This window comes from Rana temporaria, chromosome 10, assembly GCF_905171775.1.
Source record: "Rana temporaria chromosome 10, aRanTem1.1, whole genome shotgun sequence".
NCBI lineage: Eukaryota > Metazoa > Chordata > Amphibia > Anura > Ranidae > Rana > Rana temporaria.
In genome coordinates, this window is record NC_053498.1 from 89,554,394 (window position 1) to 89,574,811 (window position 20,418).

The following is a 20,418-nucleotide window of genomic DNA, read 5'->3' on the forward strand; positions in this document are numbered from 1 at the left end:
GTTTGAGTGAGAGGGTTTTATGCGAGCTCTAGCAACAGGTGATCTCAAAAGATGTCTTTTAATCAACCAGCAGTACAGGTAAAACCACTGGCCAGATTAGACCCCCATATGTCTAGTGCAACTGGACATATGGCAATTGTATTAGTTAAAGTGATCTGTCACTATTTTTAACTACCTCTTCCTGCCCAGGCCAGTCTTCAGTTTTCATTGCTGTCACACATTGAATTACAATTATTTAGGCATGCAATACTGTACTCATATGACATTTTTATAATTTTTTGAGACAGATTTAATTTGGTGGTATTTAATTACCACAGTTTTTTTATTTTTTACAATGTAAACAAAAAATACCAACAATTGGGGAAACAAAACAACTTCCTTAGTTTTTGTCATAAAAATTTTGCAAATAAATAATCTTACTTCATAAATTTAGGTCAAAATATATTCTTCTACATATTTTTGGTAAAAAATCGCAATAAGCATATATTGATTGGTTTGCGCAAAAATTATTGGCCCAGATTCTCATATCTCGGCGTAAATCTCCGCGGGCGTAACGTATCTCGTTTACGTTACGCCGCCGCAAGTTTTACGGGCAAGTGCTTTATTCACAAAGAACTTGCCTGTAAAGTTGCGGTGGCGTAGCGTAAATCCTCCGGCGCAAGCCCGCCTAATTCAAATGATCCGGGTAGGGGGCGTGGATCATTTAAATTAGGCACGTTCCCGCGCCGATCGTACTGCGCATGCGCCATCCCTAAAATTTCCCGGCGTGCATTGCGCTAAATGACGTCGCAAGGACGTCATTGGTTTCGACGTTAACGTAAATGGCGTCCAGCGCCATTCACGGACGACTTATGCAAACAACGTAAATTTTTACATTTCGACGCGGGAACGACGGCCATACTTAACATTGGTTGTCCCTCATATAGCAGGGGCAACTTTACGCGTCGCAAATCTAACGTAAACGTCGTATCTTCACTGCGTCGACTGCGCGTACGTTTGGGAATTCGCGTATTTTGCTAATTTGCATACTCGATCGGAATAACGACGGAGGCGACACCTAGCGGCGAAAAAAAAAATTGCATTTAAGATCCGACAGCGTAAGAGCCTTACGCCTGTCGGATCTAATGGTTATCTATGCGTAACTGATTCTAAGAATCAGTCGCATAGATACGATGGCCCAGATTAGGACTTACGATGGCGCACATGGCGTTGCGCCGTCGTAAGCCCTTTCAGAATCTGGGCCATTGTGTCTACAAAATAGGGGATAGATTTATTTAATTTTTTTTTACTAGTAATGGTGGCGATCTGCGATTTTTTATTGTGAAGGTGACATTGCGATGAACATATCGGACACTTTTGACACATTTTTGGGACCATTCACATTTATACAGCGTAGTGCTATAAAACTGCAGTGATTACTGTATAATTGTGACTGGCAGGGAAGGGGTTAACAGTAGGGGGCGCTGAAGGGGTTATATATGTTCCCTAGTGAGTGATTCTAACTGTAGGGAGGACTCACAAGGGGAGGAGACCGATCTGTGTTCCTCTATACTGGGAACACACTCTCCTCACCTTTATTGTCTTCAATTGATTAATTGGACTTTCATTGGTTTAATTTCGAGCATGCACACTGGGATACCCCCAGGGACGGCGCATGCGCAGTTAAAAAAAAAGGTCGATTACGTCGGGTCAAGACGTATTAACATAAAACACGCCCCCATCACAGCCATTTTTTTAATTCTATTATTTTCTCTTGTCATAGTCTATTCTATTCTTTTTTTCCTATTCTATTATTTTCTTATGTATTCAAATTCAAATGTATTCTATTTGCAATTCAAATTTCAGAAAATGGTTATATTCTTTCTATTTTATTAAATGTTTGTATTCTATTCTATTCTATTTCTTTCTCTTATATCCTGTTCTTTTTATTTCTATTTTGTTCTGTTTTACTATATTATATTCTTTTATTTTCTGATATATTCTTTTCTATTCTATAATTGTTTTTATTTTATTCCTTTATTTTCTATTATATTGTATTCTCTTTGGAAATTGGAAAACTATTCGGATGGATTTGAATTCAAATTTCGCCCAAATTTGTTGTCTTATTTCGGATTCGTTAAAATTAGGTACTATTGTACTTCGGGGTTGAAGTTCTGGTGAGCTGATGGTCCCGTAAAGGTCAGTCTGCCATGGAAACTCATAAAAGCAGTGAAAGAGAGATGGTGAGGTATGAGTGAGGGAAGGTTCCCAGGACTGCCAACGTGCATCTTACTCTGCCAGGAGCAGGCCACACTTCTCATATATTAGTTTTCAAATGTTTTGTTGTCCTGCCAATTTAATTTGAAAAAAGGATCAAACACTGAAGTAGAAGTTTTTGTATACATATTTTTTTTTAGATGCTATCAGATTAGATGTTAGTATAAAATAAGAAGTATAAAATAAGAATTGCTCAGGAAGTTTAGATTGTCAGGAAATTGTTTTACTTGTATATTCTGTATTTGTATTTAACTACTTAAGGACCGCCTAACGCCGATATACGTCGGCAGAATGGCAGGGCTGGGCACAGGCACGTACAGGTACGTCACTTTTAAGAGCCCAGCCGTGGGTCGCACGCGTGCATGCGACCCGTTCCGAAGCTCTGCGGCCGCGGGAGCCGCGGACCCGATCGCCGCCGGTGTTCCGCGATTGGTCACAGTAAACACACCTTCCCCGTTCTTCACAGTGGCAATGTCATTGATCGTCTGTTCCCTGATATAGGGAAAGACGATCAATGACGTCACACGTCCAGCCCCGCCCCCCTACAGTTAGAAACACATTAATAAAAATAATAAAAATGCCATAAAACTATCCCCTATTTTGTAAACGCTATAAATTTTGCGCAAACCAATTGTTAAACGCTTATTGCGATTTTTTTTTACCAAAAATAGGTAGAAGAATACCTATCCGCAAAAACAAAAAAACGCAGAGGTGATCAAATACCACCTAAAGAAAGCTCTATTTGTGGGAAAAAAAGGACGCCAATTTTGTTTGGGAGCAACGTCGCTAAAGCGATGCAGTGCCGAATCTCAAAAAGGGGCAAGGTCCTTATACTGCATACTGGTCCGGGTCTTAAGTTCCCAAAGAAGAATTCCAGGTATGGCATTTTTACATACAGTAGTTACATTGGTCCAGCTTGGACCAACGTAACTATGCATATGTGGGCTCTGTTACTGCATTATAGATTACTGCCCCCTGCTCTGTGCCTTCCAAGTTCCAACCCCCTTGTACTATGCCCTCCTGACCTCCTGTACTGTGCCCTCCTGACCTCCTGTACTGCGCCCTTCTGACCCATGAACTGTGCCCAGCTGACCCTATGCCCCCCCACATACTGCGCCTCCCTGACCCCTTGTACTGTTCCCTCCTGACCCCTGTTCTTTGCCTTCCTGCACACCCTGTATTGTGCCCTCCTGGCCCCTCACTGTGCCCTTCTGCCCCCTGGACTGTGACTTTCTGTCCCCTGTAGTATGCTCTCTTGACTTCTCTACTGTGCTATGCTGATTCCAGCACTGTACCCTCATGACCCCTGTACTGTGCCATGCAACCCCTCCCCCCCTGTACCGTATAGGTAACTATACTCGTGTTCTTATAATTTTTATAACTTTCATTCAACTTGGTGTGTCAGAGGGGCTGAAGGGCAGAACAGAGAACCCAAAATACCAAGTGGCTCCTGCAGAGGTGCTTTATTGAAATAAAATCTATATATATAAATCTCAACGTGTGTGTGTGTGTATGTATGTATGTATGTATGTTCCAGCATCACGTCCAAACGGCTAAAGATATTAACATGAAACTTGGCACACATGTTACTTATATGTCAGCAACAAACATAGGATAGGTGGTTTAACCCTTACCCACCCCCATTTGCCATGGTCGGGGTTTTTCTTTAAAGTCCCATTCAACTCTATGGGAAATACATGTTACTTCATAACTTCCAAACGGCTGTACATATTTCGATAACACTTGGTCACATGTTACTTATATGTCCACTTAAACTATAGGATAGTTAATTTATCCCTTAACTACCCCCATTTGTGAGGGTCGGGGTTTTTGTTTAAAGTCCCATGCAAATCAATGGGAAATGTATGTTCCCACATAACTTCTGTACGCCTGGAGATATTTCAATAATACCTGGTATACATATTACTTATATGCCAAATAAAAATATATGACAGTTAAATTAACCCTTACCTACACCCTTATATAAAAGATGGGTATATTTATATTACTATGATTTTCCTCCCCAAAAGGTTAAGATAGGAAGACCGGGCAACGCCGGGTATTCAGCTAGTATTACATATAAAAAGAAGGAATGGAGTTGCGCTAAAAAAGTGACTTATCAAAAAATAGTGAACACTATAAAGTCCCAAGGAGAAAAGAAAAATCTTCTTTAGTCAAATATAAACTCTGTGGAAGTTCTGTGTATAATTGAATTTTCATTAAGAATCACAACGAGTGAAAAGATCTGGATCCCTGTTCCCTGAACATACTGACCCTTACCAGATTTTCAGATCCAAAGGATCAAGCCAAGCAGAATAGCCAAACACCTGGGCTGCACAGGAGATCAGGATCTTGATAAAATCTTCCCAGCAGTGGATCAGTGGAACATCCAGAAAGCAAACAAAGAAAATAAAACTAGATAGTGTGATATTGTCAGGTAATCACACAACAACAACTCCCCTGGTGACTGGCAAACGGACAGTGTGACATGCAAACCACCACCAATATACACACTGACCCTTACCAGAGTTCTAAATTTAGATAGATCGAAAACACAGGGGGGATGTAGGCAGCCACTGCAAAGAACTTCTCCCAAATACAGTCCTCGGATTCACCAGGATGCACCAGACCATCAGCAGTCATGGAGGAGAAACTCACAATGGTGTGATAACGTTTAAGGCATTTATTGAACAAAAACGTAGTACACTTACATCAAATGACTTTAAAAACAGCAAAAAAGGATCCGGCCGGCAGTAGAACGTGTAGTCCTCAAATTTCGGTGACGTCAGTACGTCTCCTCCCGACGTTTCGTCTGCTAAGACTTGTTCACGGGTAGTACCCGTGAACAAGTCTTAGCAGACGAAACGTCGGGAGAACTCTGGTAAGGGTCAGTGTGTATATTGGTGGTGGTTTGCATGTCACACTGTCCGTTTGCCAGTCACCAGGGGAGTTGTTGTTGTGTGATTACCTGACAATATCACACTATCTAGTTTTATTTTCTTTGTTTGCTTTCTGGATGTTCCACTGATCCACTGCTGGGAAGATTTTATCAAGATCCTGATCTCCTGTGCAGCCCAGGTGTTTGGCTATTCTGCTTGGCTTGATCCTTTGGATCTGAAAATCTGGTAAGGGTCAGTATGTTCAGGGAACAGGGATCCAGATCTTTTCACTCGTTGTGATTCTTAATGAAAATTCAATTATACACAGAACTTCCACAGAGTTTATATTTGACTAAAGAAGATTTTTCTTTTCTCCTTGGGACTTTATAGTGTTCACTATTTTTTGATAAGTCACTTTTTTAGCGCAACTCCATTCCTTCTTTTCATAGCATTTTTTGTTTGTATAAACATTTTGAGTTTGCAGCTGTTTTGTATTGTTTTAGATAAGCGCACTTTTTTTCACTTTTTGCATAGTATTACATATAGTATGCAAAGCACTGTGAAAATTGTAAGCACAGTGGCCCGGATTCAGATACATTTTCGTATCTATCAGCGGGCGTAGCGTATGTCAGATACACTACGCCGCCGTAACTTAGGGGGCAAGTTCCGTATTCAGAAAGAACTTGCGCCCTAAGTTACGGCGGCGTAGTGTAAATGTGTCCGCCTCATTCAAATGTGGATGATGTGGGCATGTTTTATTTAAATTACTTGTAACCCCAAGTAATTGACGTTTCTTACGAACGGCGCATGCGCCGTCCGTGAACGTTTCCAAGTGCGCATGCTCCAAATTACGCCGCAAACTGTCAATGCTTTCGACTTGAGCGTAACTTACGTACAGCCCTATTCACGAATGACTTACGCAAACGACGTAAAATACGACGCTGTTCATTTGTTTCCGACGTCTATACCTAACATGACTTACCCCTGCTTTATGAGGGGTAACTTTACGCCGGAAAAAGCCTTACGTAAACAACGTAAAAAAATGCACCGGGCGGACGTACGTTTTTGAATCAGCGTATCTACCTAATTTGCATATTCGACACGGAAGTCTAGGGAAGTGCCCCTAGCGGTCAGCGTAAATATTGCACCCTAAGATGCGACGGCGTAGGAGACTTACGCGGCTCGTATCTAGGCAACATTGAGGCGTATCTGATTCTATAAATCAGACGCCAAGATGCGACGGCCCGCACTCAAAGTTACAACGGCATATCTGGAGATACGCCGTCATAACTGCTTTCTGAATCCGGGCCTATATATATATATATATCCATTCAATTCCTATTAATACATTATTAGGTTAACAAGATGTATATTGTAGAATCACAGTAGAATCAAGTAAAGTTCATTCTCCTCATACAATGGTTTGCTGGACACTGCAAAATAGGTGTCCCTGGAAACTTTTCATGAAACGTTAGCAACTATGCTGTAGTAGCGGTGTCAGTAATTTCTAGCTTCTAGACTGGGATCCCACAGGTACTGTATGGTATATGCCAAGTTACATTGGTCCAAGCTGGACCAATGTCACTGAGTAAAAAATGCCATACCTGGGATTCTTCTATGCAGGGAAGCACAGAACTATAAACAGAACATCTGGCTGATTATCATATAACATTTCCATTAGTAGTAATTTAGCAAGATAGAATAATACAAGTTAAACAAAGCCTGTTTCCTAGTATATGTTGTTAACATATATTAGGACAAATTACCACAGCTGTTATCTGATATCTAACAATATTATGTGTTCAATATCTATAGGACCAGGACCCCTAGAAGGCACAGATAGATGTGGTGGTGCCACAGGTGGATCTCCAGCAAGCAATGACTCACCTCTTAATTTTAGTGAGGCAGTCTTCACCTGTTGCTAATGTACAGATCATCACATGCTTTCTCAGTGGCAGGCAAGTCCTGCTGAGCTATGCTATTCAACAACAGCTGGGAACTACAGGTAACCACTTTTTAAATGTATAAAATCTGCAACATTGCTGAAAGCATGAGGACAAGTATAGTTAGCACTTGTAAGATGACACACGTTATGAACCATAAAAACAATCAGAAGATAAGTCACGCAAATTGCTCTCCATCCTTACCATCACGTATCATGGATGTACAAAACGCTTTCTTTTTAACACGTTATTCTCTAGTTTTCCACCTGGTTTTGCTGGTGATTCCAATGGATTCATGCTGTTGTCTTCAATGAAAAGGCTTACAGTATTGTATGGTTTTCACCTAAATGACTAATTAAGGGAAGTAGTTAATTGGTCACAGGTGCTTCAGGCCCTATATGACTTTCTGTAGAACTCATTTTTAGCCTGCCACCTTGAGTCATCAAACCTGTAAGTAACATCTGAAATTTCCTGTTGGTAATATTATTATTGTATCTGGGAAAATGGGGATTAGCAAGATTGAAGGTTTTGTGCAGTGCACAGTGTGCCACATGAATACAACAATGGAGCAACAGATCCAGGATGGATACCACTGTGACAGATGTCAGCTGGGTGGCCCTTCTGGAAGCTTGCATTGAGATCTGGAGGAGAAAATTGCAACACTGGGTAGAACTGACAACCTTGAAAGGTGGTTATTGGGGAGGGTGGAGGGGTAAGTCAGGATTACCAGGTAGGAAGATGGGTTAGTACAGTTTGGGGGAGTGGTAAGGGCACACAGAAAAGGAAGGCCAGCCCTGGATTTGAGCACCATATTCACCAAGTTGGGTGAAGATGTGGGGGTATAAAGCTCAGAGGTGGCAGCCCTAGATGTCACTGCTCCGGCTAACAGCTGGGAGAGCAGCCCATCTAGTAGGGGTGGTGAGGGGAATGCAGGTATTCCTAGACAGTTGGTGGTAATAGGGGATTCTATAATCAGAAGGACTAATAGAATTAATTTTCACCAGGATCACCTCAACCGAACGGTTTTCTGTCTCCCTGGTGCCAGGGCTCGGCATGTGGTGGACCAGGTTGATGAATTACAGGGAGGGACTGGGCATGACCCAGCTGTCTCGGTTCACATTGGAACAAATGACAGAATTCATTATATGGAAGGTGGAGGCTCCTTACCTACTTGCCGACCAGCTGCCGCAGTTCTACGGCGGCAGGTCGGCTTCTTGCGTGAGAGCCCGTAGCTCAACGTCGGCTCTCGAAGCGGCCACTAGGGGCGCGTACGCACCACCGAGGCACGCGCGCCCCCGCTCGTCCCTGACTCCCGTGCACGTGCCCCACGGGCGCAATCGCCGGGCACCCACGATTGCTCGTTACAGAGTGAGGACCGGGAGCTGTGTGTGTAAACACACAGCTCCCGGTCCTGTCAGGGGAGAAATGCCTGACCGTCTGTTCATACAATGTATGAACAGTGATCAATCATTTCCCCTAGTAAGGCCACCCCCCCTACAGTTAGAACACACCCAGGGAACATACTTAACAACCAGTGTCATTTTTATAGTAATCCAATGCATTTTTATAGCACTGATCCCTATAAAAATGCCAATGGTCCCAAAAATGTGTCAAAGGTGTCCAAAGTGTCCGCCATAATGTCGCAGTACCGAAAAAAAAATTACTGATCGCCGCCATTACTAGTGAAAAAAAAATATTGATAAAAATGCCATAAAACTACCCCTATTTTGTAAACGCTATAACTTTTGCGCAAACCAATCAATAAACGTTTATTGCGATTTTTTTTTTTTTTTTTTTACAAAAAATATGTAGAAGAATACGTATCGGCCTAAACTGAGGAAATTTTTTTTTTTATATATATATTTTTGGGGGATATTTATTATAGCAAAAAGTAAAAAATATTATTATTTTTTTTAAATTGTCGCTCTATTTTTGTTTATAGCGCAAAAACTAAAAACCGCAGAGGTGATTAAATACCACCAAAAGAAAGCTCTATTTATGCCACGTCGCACGACCACGCAATTGTCAGTTAAAGCGACGCAGTGCCGAATCGCAAAAAGTGCTCTGGTCTTTGACCAGCAATATGGTCCGGGGGTTAAGTGGTTAAGAACCAATTTAAAGAACTAGGCTGCAAGTTGAACAGACGGTGATGTTCTCTGAAATATTGCCTTTGCCATGCGCAACACAGGAAGGGCAGGGGGTGATTAGAGAGCTGAATGCGTGGTTAAAGACCTGGTGTAAGGAGGAGGGATTTGGGTTTTTAGAGCACTGGGCAGACTTTTCATTGAGGTACAACCTATAAGCTAAAGATGGTTTGCACCTAAATGGAAGGTGGTCTTCTGTGCTGGGGGAGAGGTTTATGGGAAGGCTGGAGAAGTATTTAAACTAGGAGTGTGGGGGAGGGTGAATTAGATTATAATGGGTCAGACTAAGGATGAGCCCGATGTTCGAGTCAAACACATGTTCGAGTGGAACATAAGTTCGTCTCGAACATCGTATGTTCGCCTGTTCACCGAATAACGAACAATTTGTGGTGTTCGCGGAAAATTCGAAAGCCGCGTAACACCGTTTAACAGTCTATGGGAGAATAGCATGAAAAATCTATGCTAATTTTAAAGGGTTATATGCATGGTATTGTCATAAAAAGTGTTTGGAAACCCGGGTCCTGTCCCAGGGGACATGTATCAATGCAAAAAAAACGTTTTAAAAAGTTTAGTTTTTTTCTTGAGCATTGATTTTAATAATGCATAAAGTGAAACAATAAAAGTGAAACATTCCTTTACATTTTGTTTCTGGGGGGTGTCTATAGTATGCCTGTAAAGTGCCACATTTTTCGCATGTTTAGAACAGTCCCGCGGCAAAATGACATTTCTAAAGGAAAAAAAGTAATTTAAAACTGATAGCGGCTGTAATGAATTGTCGGGTCTCGGCAATACAGATAAAACTCATTAAAAAAGAACAGCATGGGTTCCCTCCCAGTCCATTACCAGGCCCTTTGGGTCTGGTATGAATATCAAGGGGAACCCCAAATCAAAATAAAAAAAATTGCGTGGGGGTCCCCCCAAAAATCCATACCAGACCCTTATCTGAGCAAGCAAACTGGCAGGCTGCAGGAAAATAAGTGGGGATGAGAGAGCGCCCCCCTCCTGAACCGTACCAGGCCACATGCCCTCAACATGGGAGGAAGCACCTTGTCCCCATGTTGATGGGGCCAAGGGCCTCATCCCCACAACCCTTGCCCGATGGTTGTGGGGGTTTGCGGGCAGGGGGCAGGGTCACCCATGTGCGTTTCTTTTTTTTCGGTCGTTGGTTTGAGATGGATTACATCACTGGACTTTTTTCTTTTTTTCTTTTTTAATAAAGAACTTGTCCCAAGCTGTCCTGGTTTTTTATCTTTTTTGTAAATTTTTTGGGTGAAATGGTAGTGGTACAATGTACCCGTTACCAATTCACATAGGGGGGCTGGGATCTGGGGGTCCCCTTCCTATGTTACAATCAACCATTGGAAATGATACTATTTTTCCTAAAATAAAAAAGATGCAAAATACGTTTTCAAAATGTGAAAATGAATTAAACTGTTTGTTACCAATGCCAAAAGTCTGCCAAGCAAAATAGGTGAGTTGGAAGCTCTGGTGCACAAGGAGAACTATGATCTAATTGGTATTGCTGAATCTTGGCTTAATTCTTCTCATGACTGGACTATTAATATTCCTGGCTACGCTCTCTTTTGGAAAGACAGGGTAAAATGGAGGGGTGGTGGTGTCTGTCTCTATGTGAGAAATAATCTCAAAGCAAGTGTGAAAGAGGACCTAGTTGATGGAGAGTGTGATGAGTCTGAAGCATTATGGTTGGAACTGTGCTTGGGTGTGCGTACTACAAAGGTTGTCATTGGAGTTTGTTATAGACCTCCCAGTCTACACATATGGGTAAGATAAATACACTTAACTTTAAGAGAGCAACTTTTCAAAAGATGAGGGCTGCTCTCCAGGAAATAGAATGGGAGGGAACATTGGCATCAATGGACACAGAACAGAAATGGGAATTCTTCAAAGTAACTGTATGCAAACTCACTGCAAAGTATATTCCCATGGGCAATACGATTAATGTGGCTCATGGCCAAAGTTAAAATGGCTATACATAATAGAAAAATCGTTTTTGAAAAATATAAGAATGAAGGAAAGCTATCATCATTTAAATGTTACAAAGAATATAACAGGATATGTAAAAAGTAGATCAAGGACGCAAAAATTCTAAACGAACGACAGATTGCAAAAGATAGTAGGACAAACCCCAAAAAATTCTTAAAATATTTTAATAATAAAAAGGTCAGGTCATGTCAGCCCTTTACAAAATAATCTGGGTGGGTGACTGGGGACAAAGAGAAGGCAAATGTAATAAATATTTTCTTCAGCTCTGTGTATATAAAGGAGCATGGGAGAGCTCATGTCCATAATGGGGGTGGTATTGACACAGCCTCAAATGACCCACAATGGCTCAAAAGGGATCCAGAAATATTTAGACAGAATAAAGGTGGATAAAGCACATGGACAAGATGGCATTCACCCACGAATCCTAAAAGAATTGAGCTCTGTCATTTCAAGACTATTGTTTCTCATATTTAGGGACACGTTAATAACTGAAATAGTAACACTGGATTGGTGCAGGGCCAATATGGTGCCCATATTTAGAAAATGATCAAAGTATTTACCAAGTAACTATAGACCTGTTTGTTAAAGACCACATAGACGAGGTCTTGTTGTAAAAAAATATTTTAACCACGGGAAGTGGTTCTGTTATCCTGACTGGACGTCTATTGGCGTCCAGCAGGATAACATGCCGGCGCACGCCCGTGGGGGCGCGCAGCGCGGCGATCGGTGATGCGGGGTGTCAATCTGACACCCTTCATCTCTGGTGGAGACTCTTTACCACGTGATCAGCCGTGTCCAATCACGGCTGATCACGATGTAAACAGGAAGAGCCGTTGACAGACGCGAGTAGAGGAGAGCAGATCGGCGGCTCTCCTGACAGGGAGGGTTGCGCTGATTGTTTATCAATGCAGCCCCCCCACGGATGCCCACACTGGACCAACAGGGAAGCCGCCAGGACCACCAGGGAAGTCCCAAGCATGTGGATGGCCAGGTACATCCCACATGGCCATCCACATATGCAAATTGATGACAAATATGTGCCAATTAGTGCCCACAAATGGGACTGATTGGCACCATTGTGAAAGACCGCAAATCATTGATGCCCAGCAATGCCACCCATAAGTGCCATCCAGTGTCCATCAGTGCCACCTATCAGTGCCCATCCATGCCCACCTATCAGTGACCATCAGTGCCCATCCATGCCACCTATCAGTGCCACCATAAGTATCAATCAGTGCCACCATAAGTGTCCGTCAGTGCCGCCAATTGGTGCCCATCAGTGCCGCCTATGAGTGCCCATCAGTGCCACATACCAGTGCCACCTATCAGTGCCGCCTTTCAGTGCCCATTAGTGCCAAATACCACCAAAAGAAAGCTCTATTTGTGGGAACAAAATGATAAAAATGTGTTTGGGTACAGAGTAGCAATTGTCATTCAAATTGCGACAGCGCTGAAAGCTAAAAAATTGGCTTGGGCAGGAAGGTGTATAAGTGCCTGGTATTGAAGTGGTTAAACAACAGACAGCATGGATTCATGAAATGCAGAAGTTGTAAAACAAACCTGATTTCTTTTTATGAGGAGGTAAGTAAAACTTGGGACAGAGGGGTGGCTGTGGACGTGGTATAACTGAACTTTGCAAAAGTGTATAACGCAGTTCCCCACACACATAAATATAAATGATATTGTGTCTGGGATTAAAAGTAACATTTCTGTCTTTGCAGATGACACTAAGCTATGCAGTGGAATTTACAATTTACAAGCTGGCATCTATGTACTATCTAATTGGGCAACTAGAGTTGCAAATGAGGTTTAATGTTAATAAATGTAGAGTTATGTACTTGGGGGCTAATAATATGCATACATCAGACATACTAGGTTGAGTACAACTGGGGGAATCAATGGTGGAGAAGGATCTGTGGGTTTTGGTAGATCATAAGCTCAATAATAGCATGCAATGCCAAGCTGCGGTTTCCAAAGCGAGCAAAGTCCTTTCATTTATTTTTCAGAGGTAGGGACTCCAGAGCGAGAGATATAATTTTGCCCCTGTACAAATCATTAGTGTAGCGCCCCCTTACTTTCAGTAAAGGCACTACGCTAAAGTTAGTGGGGAATGAGAGAGATCATTTGCTCTCATTCTGAACTATGTTAAATCTGGCTGTCGCCAAATCTGTGTGCGCACATCGCGGGCCCCACCGCAACGCGGAGTTCCTGACTCTGGGCCCTCATGGCCTGGAGCAACTGATGCTATCAGGGGCTCCAGTGATTTACTGGGTCCCCAGCTCTACTGAAAAGATCCTAAGCTACATGCTGTGCGGTGGGGGATCGGCTCGACGAGAACCCGGAGGCAGGTTGTCTGAGAGGCTGGAACGAACCATCGGGGATCTGGGTAACCGAAGACTGACAGATAACCTCGGCACTGTCAGTCGGTCACCCCAAGGAGAAAGACTGGGGAGGATTTGCTCTGCTGTTCACCATTGTCAGCATTGGGCCTGTGGCAGAGGCCTCAATTGTGCATCTTATTTAAAATCAGAGTCAAGTCAGTGGCAGTAGCTTGTTCTTCCCCAGCAACCTTAAAGTGGCGCTCCGGCTGCCAGGCTCGTGGCAGGAGTCTGTCCGGGGGCACTTTACCCTCTCTGGCTGGAGTGGCGACGAACTGTATCTACAACTACTGAGAGCAGGATTGGTTTTTCTTTCATCCAAGCCTGATACCGTAAAGTTCTTTACTTCATCAACCTTTTCTGTCTACCTCATGTTGATGTTGGTCGTGTTGGGCAGAGAAATAAAGCATTCAGAAAACCTTCTTCGCTGATTGGACATTCGTTTACTGCTCTACTCACTACAATCACTCCTAGACAACGATTAGAGGTAACTTAATATGCCAATCCCAAAACAACCAGCGGCTCCTAAGGGGGTAGTGCTACATTAGTAAGACCTCATCTGGATTATGCAGTTCAGTTTTGGGCACCAGTTCTCAAAAAGGAGGAAGGATTAGAGGAACTGAATCTATTACCTCTTAAAAAGAAGAGGAGATTAAGGGGTAAATGATCAAACACATAAGTTGTCCATATAGTGAACTTGGTGTTGAGTTATTCACTTGAAGGTCATCACAGAGAACTAGGGGTCACTCTTTAGGTCTAGAGGGAAAAAATATTTCATCTCCAAATACGGAAAGGTTTCTTAACAGTAAGAGATGTGAAAAACAGACTCTCTGCAGAGGTGGTTCTTGCAAGCTTAGTTGGTTGCTTTAAAAAAGGCCTGGATTCTTTCCTAAATGTACACAATATAACTGGGTACTAACATTTACAGGTAAAGTTTATCCAGGGAAAATTTGATTGCCTCTAGGGGGATCAGGAATGAGTTTTTTCTCCTGCTGTAGCAAATTGGAACATGTTTTGCTGTTTATTTTCCTTCCTCTGGATCAACTGTGGGTGTAGGTTTGTGTATATGGGATTGTATTTCATCAAAACTGTAAGTGTTTTTAACCGTTATTAAAATTCAAAGTTATTACGGTATTACACTATGTGCCTCTCGTTTCCCTTCATGCACTTTGGATATGGTCTGATCCTTTGAGAGTCACCTCCAAGTTGCTGTTACTTCCCCCTGATCTGGTTCGAGTGATGTCTTCAGGGTATCCCACCGATCGTACATCTAGATTCGGTTGATGTGTTTTCCATCAATTCATTTTCAGCTTTTATTGCCCCCCCCCTAGGCGTACGCTTATTTGGGTCCAATATCTCTGGTAAGCCTCCCTTCCTGGTGGTGGTCGTTTTCACACTATTGATTTACCCTGAATCACCGTGGTGTTTGGAATTATTTGGAATCATTCCCTGTATATGATCATTCATCTGTCAACGTTTTTTTCATATGGACATTCATCCCATTACAGTGTCACTTGGTGTTTATATAGACTTTCAATGTTACACCAATAATCACAGTTTTAGCGCCACATTTTTTTGTACATTTTTCACTGCTTTCTTGTTTCACTGGATTGTTTGTGGCAGCTCACTGTATTGATAGCGCAGATTTAATTTTTGTTTTTGTGTATATGGGATTGTATTTATTTATTATTTGGTTGAACTTGTTAGACTTGTGTCTTTTTTAACCTGATTGACTATGTAATGTTGTAAAAGAAAAAAAAGATCTGAATTATTTATTGGATTAGAAGGATAGTAGCTTGTAGAGATGAAAGTGACTAGGGATGAGCTCGATGTTTGGGTCGAACATAAGTTCGACTCGAACATTGGGTGTTTGCCCGTTCGCAGAACAGCGAACCTTTTGGGGCATTTTCAGGAAATTTGAGTGCCGTGGAATGCCCCATAATGCAATGCGAGATCACAGTGCATTGCTGCTTAATGATTGGCCAAAGCATGCACCTGACCTGCATGCTTTGGCCAATCACTGCGTGCTCTGCTGAGAGAGCCATAATTGGCCAGTCATGGCTCAGGGGGACTAAGTCCATGCCCCACACTATTTAAGGTGTGAGTATATATATATATATATATATATATATATATACTCTGCATCTAGTGTAGCCTATATCTACAGTGCATGGTGGTGTACAGTTTCTAATACACTTCAGGCGGTGTATTAATATATATATATACATATATATATACATGTATATATATATATATACACACATATACTCTGCATTCAGTGTAGCCCATATATACAGTGCATTCGGTGATAGACATGTGCATACCAAAATATTTTATTTTGGAATTTCGTTTTTGTCAGAAAAATTAATTTATTTCGTTACTCCCGAAATTTGTTTTAATTTATTTTGTTTCATTAAAAAACGCATTCATTCGAAAATCCAAATTAATTAAGATCGACTTTGTCATTGAAGGCTTATGGTGTCCGTCAAATGTTCTTAGAAGATTCGACGAAGCAGCTAAACTTTGCGAAGCCGCAATCGTACATTTCTGGTCGAATGCTCCGCCCACAAGCTATAGTAGAATTCTAATGTTTAATGACTAGTAATAATTATATTTATTAAGTATTATTACTAGTCAACCAACATTAGAATTCTTTGACTATAAATGTCCTTTTGTGGCGATCGTATGTTTTTAGCTGCTTCATCGAATCTTCATGTCTCTATAATGTCAAATCTTTTCTCTCTATGTCGAATAATCTTAGACTAATAGAGTTAGGTTAGGCACATTCGACTAATAGATCACTATTGTCATCGTCTTGTCAAATCTTCTACCTATATTGAACTGTTGCCGCAACAAAACAAAAATAAAGCATTTGTTTATGTTGGATCTGTCGGATTTTGGATTCTGCACGTTCGTTATCGTTTGTTAAAACAAACGCGAAAATTGCAGAAATTCGGGCGAAAATGCATTTGGACGAAAATTAATGCACGTGTCTATTCAGTGGTGTATAGTTTCTAATACACTTCAAGCAGTGTACACAGTATATAATACAGTGTAGTGTGGTGTTGCAAAACAGAAAATACATCATGTCCGGAAGGCCACCAAGGAGAGGCAGACGCTCACAGGCTATTAAAAGAGGGCAAGCAGCCTCTGTGTCTACAGTCAACAGTGGTGGTTGTGGACATGGTGCATCCTCTGAAGGTGGCTGTGGGGCACACTTGTCCTTTTTTTCTGCTGCTGGCCGTGTTATTGAGCCACAATATGCAGAAGAGTTGATGGAGTGGATAATGAAGCCGTCCTCAAACTCCTCATCCTTTGTCACCCAGGCTCAGAGTAGTTTGCCTTCCAACACAGCTGCTAAAGCGGCCTATTCCACTGGCTCCTTGTCCGCAGTCACTCTTTCCGTAGCCCCACCATAATGCACAGAGGAGTCCCCAGAATTATTCAACCACAGTGTCAGGTACATGCTGCTGAAGGATGCACTGCGATTTGAAGGCTCCGATGTTTGTTCCCAGGTTGAGGAAGGGAGTAACATGAGCCTAGGGAGACGGAGTGCCACAGAACGACAATAAATTGTCAGTCATGTTCCCCCCAGCTGCACCATACTGCCAAGTTTGCTGCAGTGAGGAGGAGGGAGGGGATGATGAGGTCACTGACTATACTTGAGTGCCTGAGAGAGGAGGAAAGTGAGGAGGAGGCAGGATGTCTCCAACGAGGCAGGCTGTCCTCTAGAGGGCAGCTTAAGGGCAGCCACCCTATTGCATCACACCGCAAAGCTCCGCAGGTGCACGGCACTGCTGACTCCCCGCTGACTTTTAAAGGTTCCTTGGTGTGGGTCTTTTTTGACACTTGTGCAGCAGATCAAACCATTGCTATTTGCAACCTATGTCTGAAGCGGATCAAGCATGGCCAGAACAGCAGCTGCTTGGGCACCACATGCTTGACCAGACATATGACGACCTGCCATGCAGTCCGTTTGCAACAGCACTTGAAAGACCCACATCAAAGAAAAAGGCAGACTTCTCCTTTCCCCTCATCTGGGATCTCCAACCCTACTATACCTCCAGTCCTCTCAAAAACCTGCACTGAGAGGAATGGAGGTATAGCAATATGTGTCCCAAGTACTTGCATCCTATCTGCTAGCAGTACACCACCAATTGATTTTAGCAGGCAAATTTCCCTACCCCAGTTGCTAAAACGTAAAAATAAATTTGGTCCCAGCCATCCAAATGCTTAGCGTTTAAATGCTAGCTTGGCCAAATTGCTAGCACTACATCTGCTGCCTTTTCAGCTGGTAGACTTTGCCCCCTTTCGTGAATTTGTGGAATGTGCTGTACCTCAGTGGCAGGTTCCAAAACGCCATTTCTTTTTTACAGAATGCCATTCCGGCTCTCTACTGGCATGTGGAAGGCAATGTTTTGGCCTAGTTGGACAGAGCGGTCAGCAGTAAGGTTCATATTACCGCTGACTCATGGTCAAGCAGGCATGGGCAGGGACGTTACCTTTCCTTCACGGCGCACTGGCTAACTCTGCTGGCAGCTGGGAAAGATGCAGGACAAGGTTCAGTGTTGTTGGAGCTTGTTACACCACCACGCCTCCAAAATGCTAGTGGTGATTCTGCCACAGCTCTCTCCTCCACCCCCTCCTCTTCTTATATGGCCTCTTCTGCAGATTTGTCCTCTTAACCAGCGGCGCTCCATAAGTGCTCAAGGGGCTACATAAGAAATCAGGTTAAAAGATGCCATGCCGTGCTTGAGTTGGTCTGTCTAGGGGACAGGAGCCACACTGAGGCAGATATTCTGTCAGTTCTTCAGGGGCAGGCTCAGAGGTGGTTCATTCCACACCAGCTTCAGCCAGGAATGGTTGCATGTGACAATAGCACTAACCTTCTATCTGCCCCCTGACAGGGACACTTGATCCCTGATTCAATGCTACAAAGGAAGCTTTGTGTGCACCTAATTCCTTTGCAAACTCAGTCATTACCTTGTAGACATAGCAGTGAAAGCACCAATGTGCTGCACATAGCATCTGTACAGAGAAGACTCACACCATGTCCACTCACTACAGGTTGCCTGCAGAAAACTACAAGAGGGGGTGAATACAAGACCTGTCACCCTGTAGAAAGAGAGCAGCAGGAATTGGTCTGTACTACGGGAAACTCCTGCACAAAGGCAAGTGCAAGAGTTTTTTTGGTGCTGTATTTCTGCTCAGATTATTTTTATAAATACACCAAGGATACCAAGATTCAGGTAATAATACACAAGACTCTTGTATTAAGTTTAGCCCAGATTTAAACTTTAAAGATAGCTTCTGGATGACATTGGAGGATTGCTGCTGAATGGGCAGTCCGCCTTATCAGATATCCGTCAGCAGGGGCACCCCTTGAAAGGAAGGAAGTGCAAGTGCACTAAGAAAATAGGAAAAAAGGAAAAGACAATAAACAGGCGCATTAAAGGGACCGTTCCATTTAATGAGCTCTCTGTGGTTTTCCAGGAAGATGCAGATTTCATCGGAGATGTATATGGAGGTCTTTTTCTAGAATCCGGCATATTTTACCTGAATGTAGACCTTCCAGCTAATACTACACTGGAGCTTTCCTTGCATAATGTTAAAATGTAAAATGTCTTCAATGAAATTATCCAGATTCAGCTTTACACTGTAGCAATATTTAAATACAGGCTTGAAAAAGTAAAGTAAACCTAGTAAAGTAAACCTGTGGGAATCCTGGGAATATCAATCTAAACAAATGATAAAAAAAATCAGAGATTACCTAATGAAAACAGCGTTTCGAAACGATTAGCAGTTCCAAGGATAGTAAAATGTACAAATTTCCATTCTTTCTTTAGAAGACGAGCTTGTCCTATCTTCCCTTAGCCCATGAGAATCCCTGTTGGTTCTTAAATGTTATAAGTGGCTTCTTTGACTGATAAGAATGCCTTTTGAGATAAATAGGAATAGGGCCAGACTCAATTTCCACAGGAAAAGTCAAGATTTACTTCTAAGTTCAGTTGCCTGTATTTTTAGATTTTTTAATGCTGAAAATAACCTCTGATTTTACGTTTTCCACTATATGAACACTCTGAATTGCTCAGATGTATGACAGTTTTACTTGAAGTGACACTAAATTATATCCCTTTTCTCCAAAAACAATCCATACATATCGATTACTTAAGGCTCTGTAATCTATTTTTCATGAAATAGTTTCCTACTGTGTCTATTGATTCCTTGATTTTCCAAAGCCATACAACATACCATTTTCTCGCACAAGTTTCCTTTAAATGATTAAAAGTATTCTGGACACTTTTTTTGGACACTTTCATGGTTTATGTGAGACTAGAGTCAACTCACATACACTCGCAACATTGTTGGGTGAATTACTGTATCTGGTTCAATTGATTTACCTGGTTTATTGGTTGGATTCACCTATTCCATTGGATTGATTTCATGTTTTGTATGTATTCTACACAGTCACATATATTCACCTATTCCATTAGATTGATTGTAAATATTTCATGTATTATCCTATACACGGTCACATATATTAGTTCAAAGGAACAGCGCACCATTTTTTTTGTTTTGTTTGGTTAGTGTCATGAATACCTAAGTGACTGCTTTATAATTTTTTTAAGTTTACACACTTCAGCACATGTTTTTTATATATTTGATAATAATGGGGCACTATTTCTCCTACTGACAACAACATTGGGGCACTATTACTATCACCAATGATGGGGCACTATTTATCCTACTCATACCAACAATGGGGCCACTACTCCTCTCACTGACACCAGTAATGGAGCACTATTTCTTCCAA